The 15,540-nt window shown below is 53.5% G+C and overlaps 6 non-coding genes across 6 annotated transcripts; all 6 read right to left on the bottom strand.

Moving 5' to 3' along the window:
* Window positions 1-644: 644 nt before the first annotated feature.
* LOC132489837 (small nucleolar RNA SNORD116) lies at window positions 645-736 on the bottom strand. The gene has a single exon (XR_009532205.1). It is a non-coding gene; the product is annotated as a small nucleolar RNA SNORD116 (small nucleolar RNA).
* Window positions 737-3,416: 2,680 nt separating this feature from the next.
* LOC132489838 (small nucleolar RNA SNORD116) lies at window positions 3,417-3,508 on the bottom strand. The gene has a single exon (XR_009532206.1). It is a non-coding gene; the product is annotated as a small nucleolar RNA SNORD116 (small nucleolar RNA).
* A 2,680-nt stretch (window positions 3,509-6,188) lies between these two features.
* LOC132489839 (small nucleolar RNA SNORD116) lies at window positions 6,189-6,280 on the bottom strand. The gene has a single exon (XR_009532207.1). It is a non-coding gene; the product is annotated as a small nucleolar RNA SNORD116 (small nucleolar RNA).
* Window positions 6,281-8,961: 2,681 nt separating this feature from the next.
* Window positions 8,962-9,053, bottom strand: LOC132489499 (small nucleolar RNA SNORD116). Its single transcript, XR_009531909.1, has one exon. It is a non-coding gene; the product is annotated as a small nucleolar RNA SNORD116 (small nucleolar RNA).
* A 3,524-nt stretch (window positions 9,054-12,577) lies between these two features.
* LOC132489840 (small nucleolar RNA SNORD116) lies at window positions 12,578-12,669 on the bottom strand. The gene has a single exon (XR_009532208.1). It is a non-coding gene; the product is annotated as a small nucleolar RNA SNORD116 (small nucleolar RNA).
* A 2,681-nt stretch (window positions 12,670-15,350) lies between these two features.
* Window positions 15,351-15,442, bottom strand: LOC132490075 (small nucleolar RNA SNORD116). The gene has a single exon (XR_009532438.1). It is a non-coding gene; the product is annotated as a small nucleolar RNA SNORD116 (small nucleolar RNA).
* Between the last annotated feature and the right edge of the window lie 98 nt (window positions 15,443-15,540).

Raw genomic sequence — 15,540 nt, forward strand, 5'->3', positions numbered from 1 at the left:
TGATGCCTTACCAGCTTCTGCAGACCAGCAGTCACCACGCCGGCTTAAATGCAGCACTCGGTCCTAAACCCACTCCATGATGACCCACATAGTGCCTCAACTGTGCCGGGAGCTGCAGTGGAATTGCTGACATGGGCAATACCTAGGCCTAATCCATCAACACCCTTCCATTGAAGACCAACCCCAGCCCACATCCATCCACTGCTCCATCCCCACCGGGCACTAAAGAACTTTGATGCACCCAAACAAATGACAGGGAGGGACACAGGCCTGGTCTGAGGCTCCAGGCTCCAACCAGGGAAGCTTCCTCATTTTGGCTTCCAGAAATAGCCCCCGAAGCTGCATGCACAAAGCGTGATCCTGGCCCAAGCACACCTTCCCAAGCTGCAAACTTACTGGGCCTACACCAGCACACACTCCGACTCTGAAGACCAGCAGGAGAGCCTTCCCCCTCGCATGCCCTCAACGGTCTTTCAGCAGGGACCTAATATGCGTAGATGACCCCGCTTATGGGCAGACACAGTGGACCCTCAGATAGGAGCACCTCGAATTCTCGAACCCAGCTGGGTGTTTGCATGCAGGTCAGAAGGGGACGCTGGCCCTCACTCCTCACTCTCCCCTACCCCCGAGAGACGAAACGTGCTGGACCTCAGATTCGATGAGGAGACGGTAGAGTGTTCTCACTCATTTTGTTCAGATTTCCAAGGAATGCATACAAGGGTGTCATCATCGATCCAAGCACAGGCTGGGACGCTGCAGAACACAACCGGGCATGCCGTGGGGGTCTGAAGAGGAGACATGACCTCGGAGTACTCCAAAGCCCTGGGGAATCCACAGCCCTCAGGCCACTCAGAAAGAGCAACAGTCAATCCACTCTTGCAGCCACTGGGACCGTCTGAGGAAAACCTCCTATCCAATGGCACATCATAGGGTGGGTGAAAGCCTACCTTCCTGAGTTAGCCAGAGCCACGCTTAGCAACATGCCCCCGCGTCATTTTTCCACTTTTCCTTAGCACCTACAGTCATCAGCCAACGCGTAGGTCTTCTTGTCTTTGCCGACAGCCAGCCTTGTCCAGCAGCGGCACCTGAGAAGTGGACATAATTCAGGCAGGTTTCAGAATTGGAATGGTGAACTCAGAGATCATGATTCATGAGAATTTTTACCTGGGCTTCAGCTCGGACCCTGCTTCCCAAGGACGTCAACCTTTACAGAGAACTCAATGTCTGACAGCACGACTGCAGGAAGTAAGGCATGTACATTGGCCCATACGTGAGAGGGTATATTTTTGTTTTCACGCATGTGTGCATGTGTGAGTATTACTGCACATGAGGGCGCGCTTGTGGGCTTCTTTCTGTGCCTCTGAATCCTCACCATGGTCTCTGTGTGTCCCTGTGGCCCTCTCCTGAGACCTCGAACCATAAAAGCCCGAGTTTATACACAGCGCCCTGGATCTGGACCCTCGCACTGAATGGAGAAAGACCCCTTCAAACTTCAACAGACTGAATGTGAACTTTGAAAGCCAGGGGGTTCTGAAATAGGCCACGGACTTCCACTCTTCCACAGCCAAGCCTTCTGGCCAAAGCACAAACACCTGGCGAGACCTGCCTTCCGGCCGTGGGTGTAACATATACATGGACCTGGAAATCCTGCCTCCCATTAGAATATCTAATGTACACTTGGGGCCACTCCCATCATTTTCAGGAGCAAGGAAACCTCCTATGGGTGGGCCGACCTGCGACTGGCTATAGTCAACATGCAGCCCGGCACCTCTCAAGGGGCTAACGAAATTCGGCCCAACTGCCAATTGTTGCCAACTACGCCAAATCACTTTCCGATGACCCATGGGTATGCCCACCACAGGAAGTGGTGGGCTTCAGCAACCAAGACCCACGTTCAAACCCCACTGTGGAAACTAGGCTACCTTCCTGGGCACGTGTTGCCAGCACCCAGCCAGCAGGTTTGGCGGCCCTGAACCCCGAGGAAACGCTCAAATTCTTGACAGTGTCATCCTACGTGCCCTCCTCCTGCCCACAGAGTAACACGACTCTCCTGGAAGCCACAGACATCCTGCAAACACGTGGTCACTGTATACCAGGTAGGACAGACCGCAAGCATGACTGCTTTGATGACTCTGACCCTACCCCATGCATCGTGGCACTTCTCCACTTACAGAGTGACACTATCGAGAACCTCACAAAGATCAAAGGCACTCTCCCCGAGGACGACAGACCGATTTCCACCGGAAGAACTCTGTTTTGCGAGGGGAGTTGTAAGCTTCAAAGGGCACAGTGGCTGTCCACGGCAGCACACCTGGCATCGCAACACTGAACACATCTCTGCTCCGCCAAGGGACTGCTCCAGATCAACCTCTAGCTGTTCAAAACTCCTGTGTGCCACACGGGCTGGCCGCATCATGCCCTCTCGGAGAAACACTTTTGCTTTGCATATTCCCAAACAAGGAAACAAAGTGGCCAAAGGGCATGTACGCATAACTCAAATACCCCCAAGGAGAGTGGCCCAGACGCTTCAGCATGTCTAATTTCTCTACGTCCCGCAAGACACACTTTGGGCGACATTCCTCCGGCAACGGGATCACAAATCTATGCAGTTTAAGTACCTAACTGCATCCTCATGTACTGCCAAAACCATCCCCTTCAGAGGCAGCTGATGCCAGCCCATCACGAACAGGACACATTCTTGGGAAGACGTGGCCAGCGCCTGCAACCCAATCATGACAGCCCATCCCACGACATCACACAGGACATGTCCTCATGATGCCTTACCAGCTTCTGCAGACCAGCAGTCACCACGCCGGCTTAATGCAGCACTCGGTCCTAAACCCACTCCATGATGACCCACATAGTGCCTCAACTGTGCCGGGAGCTGCAGTGGAATTGCTGACATGGGCAATACCTAGGCCTAATCCATCAACACCCTTCTGTTGAAGACCAACCCCAGCCCACACCCATCCACTGCTCCATCCCCACCGGGCACTAAAGAACTTTGATGCACCCAAACAAATGACAGGGAGGGACACAGTCCTGGTCTGAGGCTCCAGGCTCCAACCAGGGAAGCTTCCTCATTTTGGCTTCCAGAAATAGCCCCCGAAGCTGCATGCACAAAGAGTGATCCTGGCCCAAGCACAACTTCCCAAGCTGCAAGCTTACTGGGCCTACACCAGCACACACTCCGACTCTGAAGACCAGCAGGAGAGCCTTCCCCCTCGCATGCCCTCAACGGTCTTTCAGCAGGGACCTAATATGCGTAGATGACCCCGCTTATGGGCAGACACAGTGGACCCCCAGATAGGAGCACCTCGAATTCTGGAACCCTGCTGGGTGTTTGCATGCAGGTCAGAAGGGGACGCTGGCCCTCACTCCTCACTCTCCCCTACCCCCGAGAGATGAAACGTGCTGGACCTCAGATTCGATGAGGAGACGGTAGAGTGTTCTCACTCATTTTGTTCAGATTTCCAAGGAATGCATACAAGGGTGTCATCATCGATCCAAGCACAGGCTGGGACGCTGCAGAACACAACCGGGCATGCCGTGGGGGTCTGAAGAGGAGACATGACCTCGGAGTACTCCAAAGCCCTGGGGAATCCACAGCCCTCAGGCCACTCAGAAAGAGCAACAGTCAATCCACTCTTGCAGCCACTGGGACCGTCTGAGGAAAACCTCCTATCCAATGGCACATCATAGGGTGAGTGAAAGCCTACCTTCCTGAGTTAGCCAGAGCCACGCTTAGCAACATGCCCCCGCGTCATTTTTCCACTTTTCCTTAGCACCTACAGTCATCAGCCAACGCGTAGGTCTTCTTGTCTTTGCCGACAGCCAGCCTTGTCCAGCAGCGGCACCTGAGAAGTGGACATAATTCAGGCAGGTTTCAGAATTGGAATGGTGAACTCAGAGATCATGATTCATGAGAATTTTTACCCGGACTTGAGCTCGGACCCTGCTTCCCAAGGATGTCAACCTTTACAGAGAGCTCAATGTCTGACAGCACGACTGCAGGAAGTAAGGCATGTACGTTGGCCCGTACGTGAGAGGGTATATTTTTGTTTTCACGCACGTGCTCATGTGTGAGTATTACTGCACATGAGGACGCGCTTGTGGGCTTCTTTCTGTGCCTCTGAATCCTCACCATGGTCTCTGTGTGTCCCTATGGCCCTCTCCTGAGACCTCGAACCATAAAAGCCAGAGTTTATACACAGCGCCCTGGATCTGGACCCTCGCAGTGAATGGCGAAAGACCCCTTCAAACTTCAACAGACTGAATGTGAACTTTGAAAGCCAGGGGGGTTTGAAATAGGCCACGGACTTCCACTCTTCCACAGCCAAGCCTTCTGGCCAAAGCACAAACACCTGGCGAGACCTGCCTTCCGGCCGTGGGTGTAACATATACATGGACCTGGAAATCCTGCCTCCCAGTAGAATATCTAATGTGCACTTGGGGCCACTCCCATCATTTTCAGGAGCAAGGAAACCTCCTATGGGTGGGCCGACCTGCGACTGGCTATAGTCAACATGCAGCCCGGCACCTCTCAAGGGGCTAACGAAATTCGGCTCAACTGCCAATTGTTGCCAACTACGCCAAATCACTTTCCGAGGACCCATGGGTATGCCCACGAAAGGAAGTGGTGGGCTTCAGCAACCAAGAACCACGTTCAAACCCCACTGCGGAAACTAGGCTACCTTCCCGGGCACGTGTTGCCAGCACCCAGCCAGCAGGTTTGGCGGCCCTGAACCCCGAGGAAACGCTCAAATTCTTGACAGTGTCATCCTACGTGCCCTCCTCCTGCCCACAGAGTAACACGACTCTCCTGGAAGCCACAGACATCCTGAAAACACGTGGTCACTGTATACCAGGTAGGACAGACCGCAAGCATGACTGCTTTGATGACTCTGACCTTACCCCATGCATCGTGGCACTTCTCCACTTACAGAGTGACACTATCGAGAACCTCACAAAGATCAAAGGCACTCTCCCCGAGGACGACAGACCGATTTCCAACGGAAGAACTCTGTTTTGCGAGGGGAGTTGTAAGCTTCAAAGGGCACAGTGGCTGTCCACGGCAGCACACCTGGCATCGCAACACTGAACACATCTCTGCTCCGCCAAGGGACTGCTCCAGATCAACCTCTAGCTGTTCAAAACTCCTGTGTGCCACATGGGCTGGCCGCATCATGCCCTCTCGGAGAAACACTTTTGCTTTGCATATTCCCAAACAAGGAAACAAAGTGGCCAAAGGGCATGTACGCATAACTCAAATACCCCCAAGGAGAGTGGCCCAGACGCTTCAGCATGTCTAATTTCTCTACGTCCCGCAAGACACACTTTGGGCGACATTCCTCCGGCAACGGGATCACAAATCTATGCAGTTTAAGTACCTAACTGCATCCTCATGTACTGCCAAAACCATCCCCTTCAGAGGCAGCTGATGCCAGCCCATCACGAACAGGACACATTCTTGGGAAGACGTGGCCAGCGCCTGCAACCCAATCATGACAGCCCATCCCACGACATCACACAGGACATGTCCTCATGATGCCTTACCAGCTTCTGCAGACCAGCAGTCAACACGCCGGCTTAATGCAGCACTCGGTCCTAAACCCACTCCATGATGACCCACATAGTGCCTCAACTGTGCCGGGAGCTGCAGTGGAATTGCTGACATGGGCAATACCTAGGCCTAATCCATCAACACCCTTCCGTTGAAGACCAACCCCAGCCCACACCCATCCACTGCTCCATCCCCACCGGGCACTAAAGAACTTTGATGCACCCAAACAAATGACAGGGAGGGACACAGTCCTGGTCTGAGGCTCCAGGCTCCAACCAGGGAAGCTTCCTCATTTTGGCTTCCAGAAATAGCCCCCGAAGCTGCATGCACAAAGCGTGATCCTGGCCCAAGCACAACTTCCTAAGCTGCAAGCTTACTGGGCCTACACCAGCACACACTCCGACTCTGAAGACCAGCAGGAGAGCCTTCCCCCTCGCATGCCCTCAACGGTTTTTCAGCAGGGACCTAATATGCGTAGATGACCCCGCTTATGGGCAGACACAGTGGACCCCCAGATAGGAGCACCTCGAATTCTGGAACCCTGCTGGGTGTTTGCATGCAGGTCAGAAGGGGACGCTGGCCCTCACTCCTCACTCTCCCCTACCCCCGAGAGACGAAACGTGCTGGACCTCAGATTCGATGAGGAGACGGTAGAGTGTTCTCACTCATTTTGTTCAGATTTCCAAGGAATGCATACAAGGGTGTCATCATCGATCCAAGCACAGGCTGGGACGCTGCAGAACACAACCAGGCATGCCGTGGGGGTCTGAAGAGGAGACATGACCTCGGAGTACTCCAAAGCCCTGGGGAATCCACAGCCCTCAGGCCACTCAGAAAGAGCAACAGTCAATCCACTCTTGCAGCCACTGGGACCGTCTGAGGAAAACCTCCTATCCAATGGCACATCATAGGGTGGGTGAAAGCCTACCTTCCTGAGTTAGCCAGAGCCACGCTTAGCAACATGCCCCCGCGTCATTTTTCCACTTTTCCTTAGCACCTACAGTCATCAGCCAACGCGTAGGTCTTCTTGTCTTTGCCGACAGCCAGCCTTGTCCAGCAGCGGCACCTGAGAAGTGGACATAATTCAGGCAGGTTTCAGAATTGGAATGGTGAACTCAGAGATCATGATTCATGAGAATTTTTACCTGGGCTTCAGCTCGGACCCTGCTTCCCAAGGACGTCAACCTTTACAGAGAACTCAATGTCTGACAGCACGACTGCAGGAAGTAAGGCATGTACATTGGCCCATACGTGAGAGGGTATATTTTTGTTTTCACGCATGTGTGCATGTGTGAGTATTACTGCACATGAAGGCGCGCTTGTGGGCTTCTTTCTGTGCCTCTGAATCCTCACCATGGTCTCTGTGTGTCCCTGTGGCCCTCTCCTGAGACCTCGAACCATAAAAGCCAGAGTTTATACACAGCGCCCTGGATCTGGACCCTCGCACTGAATGGAGAAAGACCCCTTCAAACTTCAACAGACTGAATGTGAACTTTGAAAGCCAGGGGGTTCTGAAATAGGCCACGGACTTCCACTCTTCCACAGCCAAGCCTTCTGGCCAAAGCACAAACACCTGGCGAGACCTGCCTTCCGGCCGTGGGTGTAACATATACATGGACCTGGAAATCCTGCCTCCCAGTAGAATATCTAATGTACACTTGGGGCCACTCCCATCATTTTCAGGAGCAAGGAAACCTCCTATGGGTGGGCCGACCTGCGACTGGCTATAGTCAACATGCAGCCCGGCACCTCTCAAGGGGCTAACGAAATTCGGCCCAACTGCCAATTGTTGCCAACTACGCCAAATCACTTTCCGATGACCCATGGGTATGCCCACCACAGGAAGTGGTGGGCTTCAGCAACCAAGAACCACGTTCAAACCCCACTGTGGAAACTAGGCTACCTTCCCTGGCACGTGTTGCCAGCACCCAGCCAGCAGGTTTGGCCGCCCTGAACCCGGAGGAAACGCTCAAATTCTTGACAGTGTCATCCTACGTGCCCTCCTCCTGCCCACAGAGCAACACGACTCTCCTGGAAGCCACAGACATCCTGCAAACTCGTGTTCACTGTATACCAGGTAGGACAGACCACAAGCATGACTGCTTTGATGACTCTGACCCTACCCCATGCATCGTGGCACTTCTCCACTGACAGAGTGACACTACCGAGAACCTCACAAAGATCAAAGGCACTCTCCCCGAGGACGACAGACCGATTTCCAAAGGAAGAACTTTGTTTTGCGAGGGGAGTTGTAAGCTTCAAAGGGCACAGTGGCTGTCCACAGCAGCACACCTGGCATCGCAACACTGAACACATCTCTGCTCCGCCAAGGGACTGCTCCAGATCAACCTCTAGCTGTTCAAAACTCCTGTGTGCCACACGGGCTGGCCGCATCATGCCCTCTCGGAGAAACACTTTTGCTTTGCATATTCCCAAACAAGGAAACAAAGTGGCCAAAGGGCATGTACGCATAACTCAAATACCCCCAAGGAGAGTGGCCCAAACGCTTCAGCATGTCTAATTTCTCTACGTCCCGCAAGACACACTTTGGGCGACATTCCTCCGGCAACGGGATCACAAATCTATGCAGTTTAAGTACCTAACTGCATCCTCATGTACTGCCAAAACCATCCCCTTCAGAGGCAGCTGATGCCAGCCCATCACGAACAGGACACATTCTTGGGAAGACGTGGCCAGCGCCTGCAACCCAATCATGACAGCCCATCCCACGACATCACACAGGACATGTCCTCATGATGCCTTACCAGCTTCTGCAGACCAGCAGTCACCACGCCGGCTTAAATGCAGCACTCGGTCCTAAACCCACTCCATGATGACCCACATAGTGCCTCAACTGTGCCGGGAGCTGCAGTGGAATTGCTGACATGGGCAATACCTAGGCCTAATCCATCAACACCCTTCCATTGAAGACCAACCCCAGCCCACATCCATCCACTGCTCCATCCCCACCGGGCACTAAAGAACTTTGATGCACCCAAACAAATGACAGGGAGGGACACAGGCCTGGTCTGAGGCTCCAGGCTCCAACCAGGGAAGCTTCCTCATTTTGGCTTCCAGAAATAGCCCCCGAAGCTGCATGCACAAAGCGTGATCCTGGCCCAAGCACACCTTCCCAAGCTGCAAGCTTACTGGGCCTACACCAGCACACACTCCGACTCTGAAGACCAGCAGGAGAGCCTTCCCCCTCGCATGCCCTCAACGGTCTTTCAGCAGGGACCTAATATGCGTAGATGACCCCGCTTATGGGCAGAAAAAGTGGACCCTCAGATAGGAGCAACTCGAATCCTGGAAACCTGCTGGGTGTTTGCATGCAGGTCAGAAGGGGACGCTGGCCCTCACTCCTCACTCTCCCCTACCCCCGAGAGACGAAACGTGCTGGACCTCAGATTCGATGAGGAGACGGTAGAGTGTTCTCACTCATTTTGTTCAGATTTCCAAGGAAGGCATACAAGGGTGTCATCATCGATCCAAGCACAGGCTGGGACGCTGCAGAACGCAACCGGGCATGCAGTGGGGGTCTGAAGAGGAGACATGACCTCGGAGTACTCCAAAACCCTGGGGAATCCATAGCCCTCAGGCCACTCAGAAAGAGCAACAGTCAATGCACTCTTGCAGCCACTGGGACCGTCTGAGGAAAACCTCCTATCCAATGGCACATCATAGGGTGGGTGAAAGCCTACCTTCCTGAGTTAGCCAGAGCCACGCTTAGCAACATGCCCCCGCGTCATTTTTCCACTTTTCCTTAGCACCTACAGTCATCAGCCAAAGCGTAGGTGTTCTTGTCCTTGCCGACGGCCAGCCTTGTCCAGGAGCGGCACCTGAGAAGTGGACATAATTCAGGCAGGTTTCAGAATTGGAATGGTGAACTCAGAGATCATGATTCATGAGAATTTTTACCTGGACTTGAGCTCGGACCCTGCTTCCCAAGGACGTCAACCTTTACAGAGAGCTCAATGTCTGACAGCACGACTGCAGGAAGTAAGGCATGTACGTTGGCCCGTACGTGAGAGGGTATATTTTTGTTTTCACGCACGTGCTCATGTGTGAGTATTACTGCACATGAGGACGCGCTTGTGGGCTTCTTTTTGTGCCTCTGAATCCTCACCATGGTCTCTGTGTGTCCCTATGGCCCTCTCCTGAGACCTCGAACCATAAAAGCCAGAGTTTATACACAGCGCCCTGGATCTGGACCCTCGCAGTGAATGGCGAAAGACCCCTTCAAACTTCAACAGACTGAATGTGAACTTTGAAAGCCAGGGGGTTTTGAAATAGGCCACGGACTTCCACTCTTCCACAGCCAAGCCTTCTGGACAAAGCACAAACACCTGGCGAGACCTGCCTTCCGGCCGTGGGTGTAACATATACATGGACCTGGAAATCCTGCCTCCCAGTAGAATATCTAATGTGCACTTGGGGCCACTCCCATCATTTTCAGGAGCAAGGAAACCTCCTATGGGTGGGCCGACCTGCGACTGGCTATAGTCAACATGCAGCCCGGCACCTCTCAAGGGGCTAACGAAATTCGGCACAACTGCCAATTGTTGCCAACTACGCCAAATCACTTTCCGAGGACCCATGGGTATGCCCACGAAAGGAAGTGGTGGGCTTCAGCAACCAAGAACCACGTTCAAACCCCACTGCGGAAACTAGGCTACCTTCCCGGGCACGTGTTGCCAGCACCCAGCCAGCAGGTTTGGCGGCCCTGAACCCTGAGGAAACGCTCAAATTCTTGACAGTGTCATCCTACGTGCCCTCCTCCTGCCCACAGAGTAACACGACTCTCCTGGAAGCCACAGACATCCTGAAAACACGTGGTCACTGTATACCAGGTAGGACAGACCGCAAGCATGACTGCTTTGATGACTCTGACCTTACCCCATGCATCGTGGCACTTCTCCACTTACAGAGTGACACTATCGAGAACCTCACAAAGATCAAAGGCACTCTCCCCGAGGACGACAGACCGATTTCCAAAGGAAGAACTCTGTTTTGCGAGGGGAGTTGTAAGCTTCAAAGGGCACAGTGGCTGTCCACGGCAGCACACCTGGCATCGCAACACTGAACACATCTCTGCTCCGCCAAGGGACTGCTCCAGATCAACCTCTAGCTGTTCAAAACTCCTGTGTGCCACATGGGCTGGCCGCATCATGCCCTCTCGGAGAAACACTTTTGCTTTGCATATTCCCAAACAAGGAAACAAAGTGGCCAAAGGGCATGTACGCATAACTCAAATACCCCCAAGGAGAGTGGCCCAGACGCTTCAGCATGTCTAATTTCTCTACGTCCCGCAAGACACACTTTGGGCGACATTCCTCCGGCAACGGGATCACAAATCTATGCAGTTTAAGTACCTAACTGCATCCTCATGTACTGCCAAAACCATCCCCTTCAGAGGCAGCTGATGCCAGCCCATCAAGAACAGGACACATTCTTGGGAAGACGTGGTGGGCTTCAGCAACCAAGAACCACGTTCAAACCCCACTGCGGAAACTAGGCTACCTTCCCGGGCACGTGTTGCCAGCACCCAGCCAGCAGGTTTGGCGGCCCTGAACCCCGAGGAAACGCTCAAATTCTTGACAGTGTCATCCTACGTGCCCTCCTCCTGCCCACAGAGTAACACGACTCTCCTGGAAGCCACAGACATCCTGAAAACACGTGGTCACTGTATACCAGGTAGGACAGACCGCAAGCATGACTGCTTTGATGACTCTGACCTTACCCCATGCATCGTGGCACTTCTCCACTTACAGAGTGACACTATCGAGAACCTCACAAAGATCAAAGGCACTCTCCCCGAGGACGACAGACCGATTTCCAAAGGAAGAACTCTGTTTTGCGAGGGGAGTTGTAAGCTTCAAAGGGCACAGTGGCTGTCCACGGCAGCACACCTGGCATCGCAACACTGAACACATCTCTGCTCCGCCAAGGGACTGCTCCAGATCAACCTCTAGCTGTTCAAAACTCCTGTGTGCCACATGGGCTGGCCGCATCATGCCCTCTCGGAGAAACACTTTTGCTTTGCATATTCCCAAACAAGGAAACAAAGTGGCCAAAGGGCATGTACGCATAACTCAAATACCCCCAAGGAGAGTGGCCCAGACGTTTCAGCATGTCTAATTTCTCTACGTCCCGCAAGACACACTTTGGGCGACATTTCTCCGGCAACGGGATCACAAATCTATGCAGTTTAAGTACCTAACTGCATCCTCATGTACTGCCAAAACCATCCCCTTCAGATGCAGCTGATGCCAGCCCATCACGAACAGGACACATTCTTGGGAAGACGTGGCCAGCGCCTGCAACCCAATCATGACAGCCCATCCCACGACATCACACAGGACATGTCCTCATGATGCCTTACCAGCTTCTGCAGACCAGCAGTCAACACGCCGGCTTAATGCAGCACTCGGTCCTAAACCCACTCCATGATGACCCACATAGTGCCTCAACTGTGCCGGGAGCTGCAGTGGAATTGCTGACATGGGCAATACCTAGGCCTAATCCATCAACACCCTTCCATTGAAGACCAACCCCAGCCCACACCCATCCACTGCTCCATCCCCACCGGGCACTAAAGAACTTTGATGCACCCAAACAAATGACAGGGAGGGACACAGTCCTGGTCTGAGGCTCCAGGCTCCAACCAGGGAAGCTTCCTCATTTTGGCTTCCAGAAATAGCCCCCGAAGCTGCATGCAAAAAGCGTGATCCTGGCCCAAGCACAACTTCCTAAGCTGCAAGCTTACTGGGCCTACACCAGCACACACTCCGACTCTGAAGACCAGCAGGAGAGCCTTCCCCCTCGCATGCCCTCAACGGTCTTTCAGCAGGGACCTAATATGCGTAGATGACCCCGCTTATGGGCAGACACAGTGGACCCCCAGGTAGGAGCACCTCGAATTCTGGAACCCTGCTGGGTGTTTGCATGCAGGTCAGAAGGGGACGCTGGCCCTCACTCCTCACTCTCCCCTACCCCCGAGAGACGAAACGTGCTGGACCTCAGATTCGATGAGGAGACGGTAGAGTGTTCTCACTCATTTTGTTCAGATTTCCAAGGAATGCATACAAGGGTGTCATCATCGATCCAAGCACAGGCTGGGACGCTGCAGAACACAACCGGGCATGCCGTGGGGGTCTGAAGAGGAGACATGACCTCGGAGTACTCCAAAGCCCTGGGGAATCCACAGCACTCAGGCCACTCAGAAAGAGCAACAGTCAATCCACTCTTGCAGCCACTGGGACCGTCTGAGGAAAACCTCCTATCCAATGGCACATCATAGGGTGGGTGAAAGCCTACCTTCCTGAGTTAGCCAGAGCCACGCTTAGCAACATGCCCCCGCGTCATTTTTCCACTTTTCCTTAGCACCTACAGTCATCAGCCAATGCGTAGGTCTTCTTGTCTTTGCCGACAGCCAGCCTTGTCCAGGAGCGGCACCTGAGAAGTGGACATAATTCAGGCAGGTTTCAGAATTGGAATGGTGAACTCAGAGATCATGATTCATGAGAAGTTTTACCTGGGCTTGAGCTCGGACCCTGCTTCCCAAGGACGTCAACCTTTACAGAGAACTCAATGTCTGACAGCACGACTGCAGGAAGTAAGGCATGTACATTGGCCCATACGTGAGAGGGTATATTTTTGTTTTCACGCATGTGTGCATGTGTGAGTATTACTGCACATGAGGGCGCGCTTGTGGGCTTCTTTCTGTGCCTCTGAATCCTCACCATGGTCTCTGTGTGTCCCTGTGGCCCTCTCCTGAGACCTCGAACCATAAAAGCCAGAGTTTATACACAGCGCCCTGGATCTGGACCCTCGCACTGAATGGAGAAAGACCCCTTCAAACTTCAACAGACTGAATGTGAACTTTGAAAGCCAGGGGGTTCTGAAATAGGCCACGGACTTCCACTCTTCCACAGCCAAGCCTTCTGGCCAAAGCACAAACACCTGGCGAGACCTGCCTTCCGGCCGTGGGTGTAACATATACATGGACCTGGAAATCCTGCCTCCCAGTAGAATATCTAATGTACACTTGGGGCCACTCCCATCATTTTCAGGAGCAAGGAAACCTCCTATGGGTGGGCCGACCTGCGACTGGCTATAGTCAACATGCAGCCCGGCACCTCTCAAGGGGCTAACGAAATTCGGCCCAACTGCCAATTGTTGCCAACTACGCCAAATCACTTTCCGATGACCCATGGGTATGCCCACCACAGGAAGTGGTGGGCTTCAGCAACCAAGAACCACGTTCAAACCCCACTGTGGAAACTAGGCTACCTTCCCTGGCACGTGTTGCCAGCACCCAGCCAGCAGGTTTGGCCGCCCTGAACCCGGAGGAAACGCTCAAATTCTTGACAGTGTCATCCTACGTGCCCTCCTCCTGCCCACAGAGCAACACGACTCTCCTGGAAGCCACAGACATCCTGCAAACTCGTGTTCACTGTATACCAGGTAGGACAGACCACAAGCATGACTGCTTTGATGACTCTGACCCTACCCCATGCATCGTGGCACTTCTCCACTGACAGAGTGACACTACCGAGAACCTCACAAAGATCAAAGGCACTCTCCCCGAGGACGATAGACCGATTTCCAGCGGAAGAACTCTGTTATGCGAGGGGAATTGTAAGCTTCAAAGGGCACAGTGGCTGTCCACGGCAGCACACATAGCATCGCAACACTGAACGCATCTCTGCTCCGCCAAGGGACTGCTCCAGATCAACCTCTAGCTGTTCAAAACTCCTGTGTGCCACACGGGCTGGCCGCATCATGCCCTCTCGGAGAAACACTTTTGCTTTGCATATTCCCAAACAAGGAAACAAAGTGGCCAAAGGGCATGTACGCATAACTCAAATACCCCCAAGGAGAGTGGCCCAGACGCTTCAGCATGTCTAATTTCTCTACGTCCCGCAAGACACACTTTGGGCGACATTCCTCCGGCAACGGGATCACAAATCTATGCAGTTTAAGTACCTAACTGCATCCTCATGTACTGCCAAAACCATCCCCTTCAGAGGCAGCTGATGCCAGCCCATCACGAACAGGACACATTCTTGGGAAGACGTGGCCAGCGCCTGCAACCCAATCATGACAGCCCATCCCACGACATCACACAGGACATGTCCTCATGATGCCTTACCACCTTCTGCAGACCAGCAGTCACCACGCCGGCTTAAATGCAGCACTCGGTCCTAAACCCACTCCATGATGACCCACATAGTGCCTCAACTGTGCCGGGAGCTGCAGTGGAATTGCTGACATGGGCAATACCTAGGCCTAATCCATCAACACCCTTCCGTTGAAGACCAACCCCAGCCCACACCCATCCACTGCTCCAGCCCCACCGGGCACTAAAGAACTTTGATGCACCCAAACAAATGACAGGGAGGGACAGAGGCCTGGCCTGAGGCTCCAGGCTCCAACCAGGGAAGCTTCCTCATTTTGGCTTCCAGAAATAGCCCCCGAAGCTGCATGCACAAAGCGTGATCCAGGCCAAAGCACAACTTCCCAAGCTGCAAGCTTACTGGGCCTACACCAGCAAACACTCCGACTCTGAAGACCAGCAGGAGAGCCTTCCCCCTCGCATGCCCTCAACGGTCTTTCAGCAGGGACCTAATATGCGTAGATGACCCCGCTTATGGGCAGACACAGTGGACCCCCAGATAGGAGCACCTCGAATTGTGGAACCCTGCTGGGTGTTTGCATGCAGGTCAGTAGAGGACGCTGGGCCACACTCATCACTCTCCCCTACCCCCGAGAGACGAAACGTCCTGAACCTCAGATTCGATGAGGAGACGGTAGAGTGTTCTCACTCATTTTGTTCAGATTTCCAAGGAATGCATACAAGGGTGTCATCATCGATCCAAGCACAGGCTGGGACACTGCAGAACACAACCGGGCATGCCGTGGGGGTCTGAAGAGGAGACATGACCTCGGAGTACTCCAAAACCCTGGGGAATCCA

The sequence above is a fragment of the Mesoplodon densirostris genome, chromosome 4, assembly GCF_025265405.1.
Source record: "Mesoplodon densirostris isolate mMesDen1 chromosome 4, mMesDen1 primary haplotype, whole genome shotgun sequence".
In the NCBI taxonomy this organism is placed as follows: domain Eukaryota; kingdom Metazoa; phylum Chordata; class Mammalia; order Artiodactyla; family Ziphiidae; genus Mesoplodon; species Mesoplodon densirostris.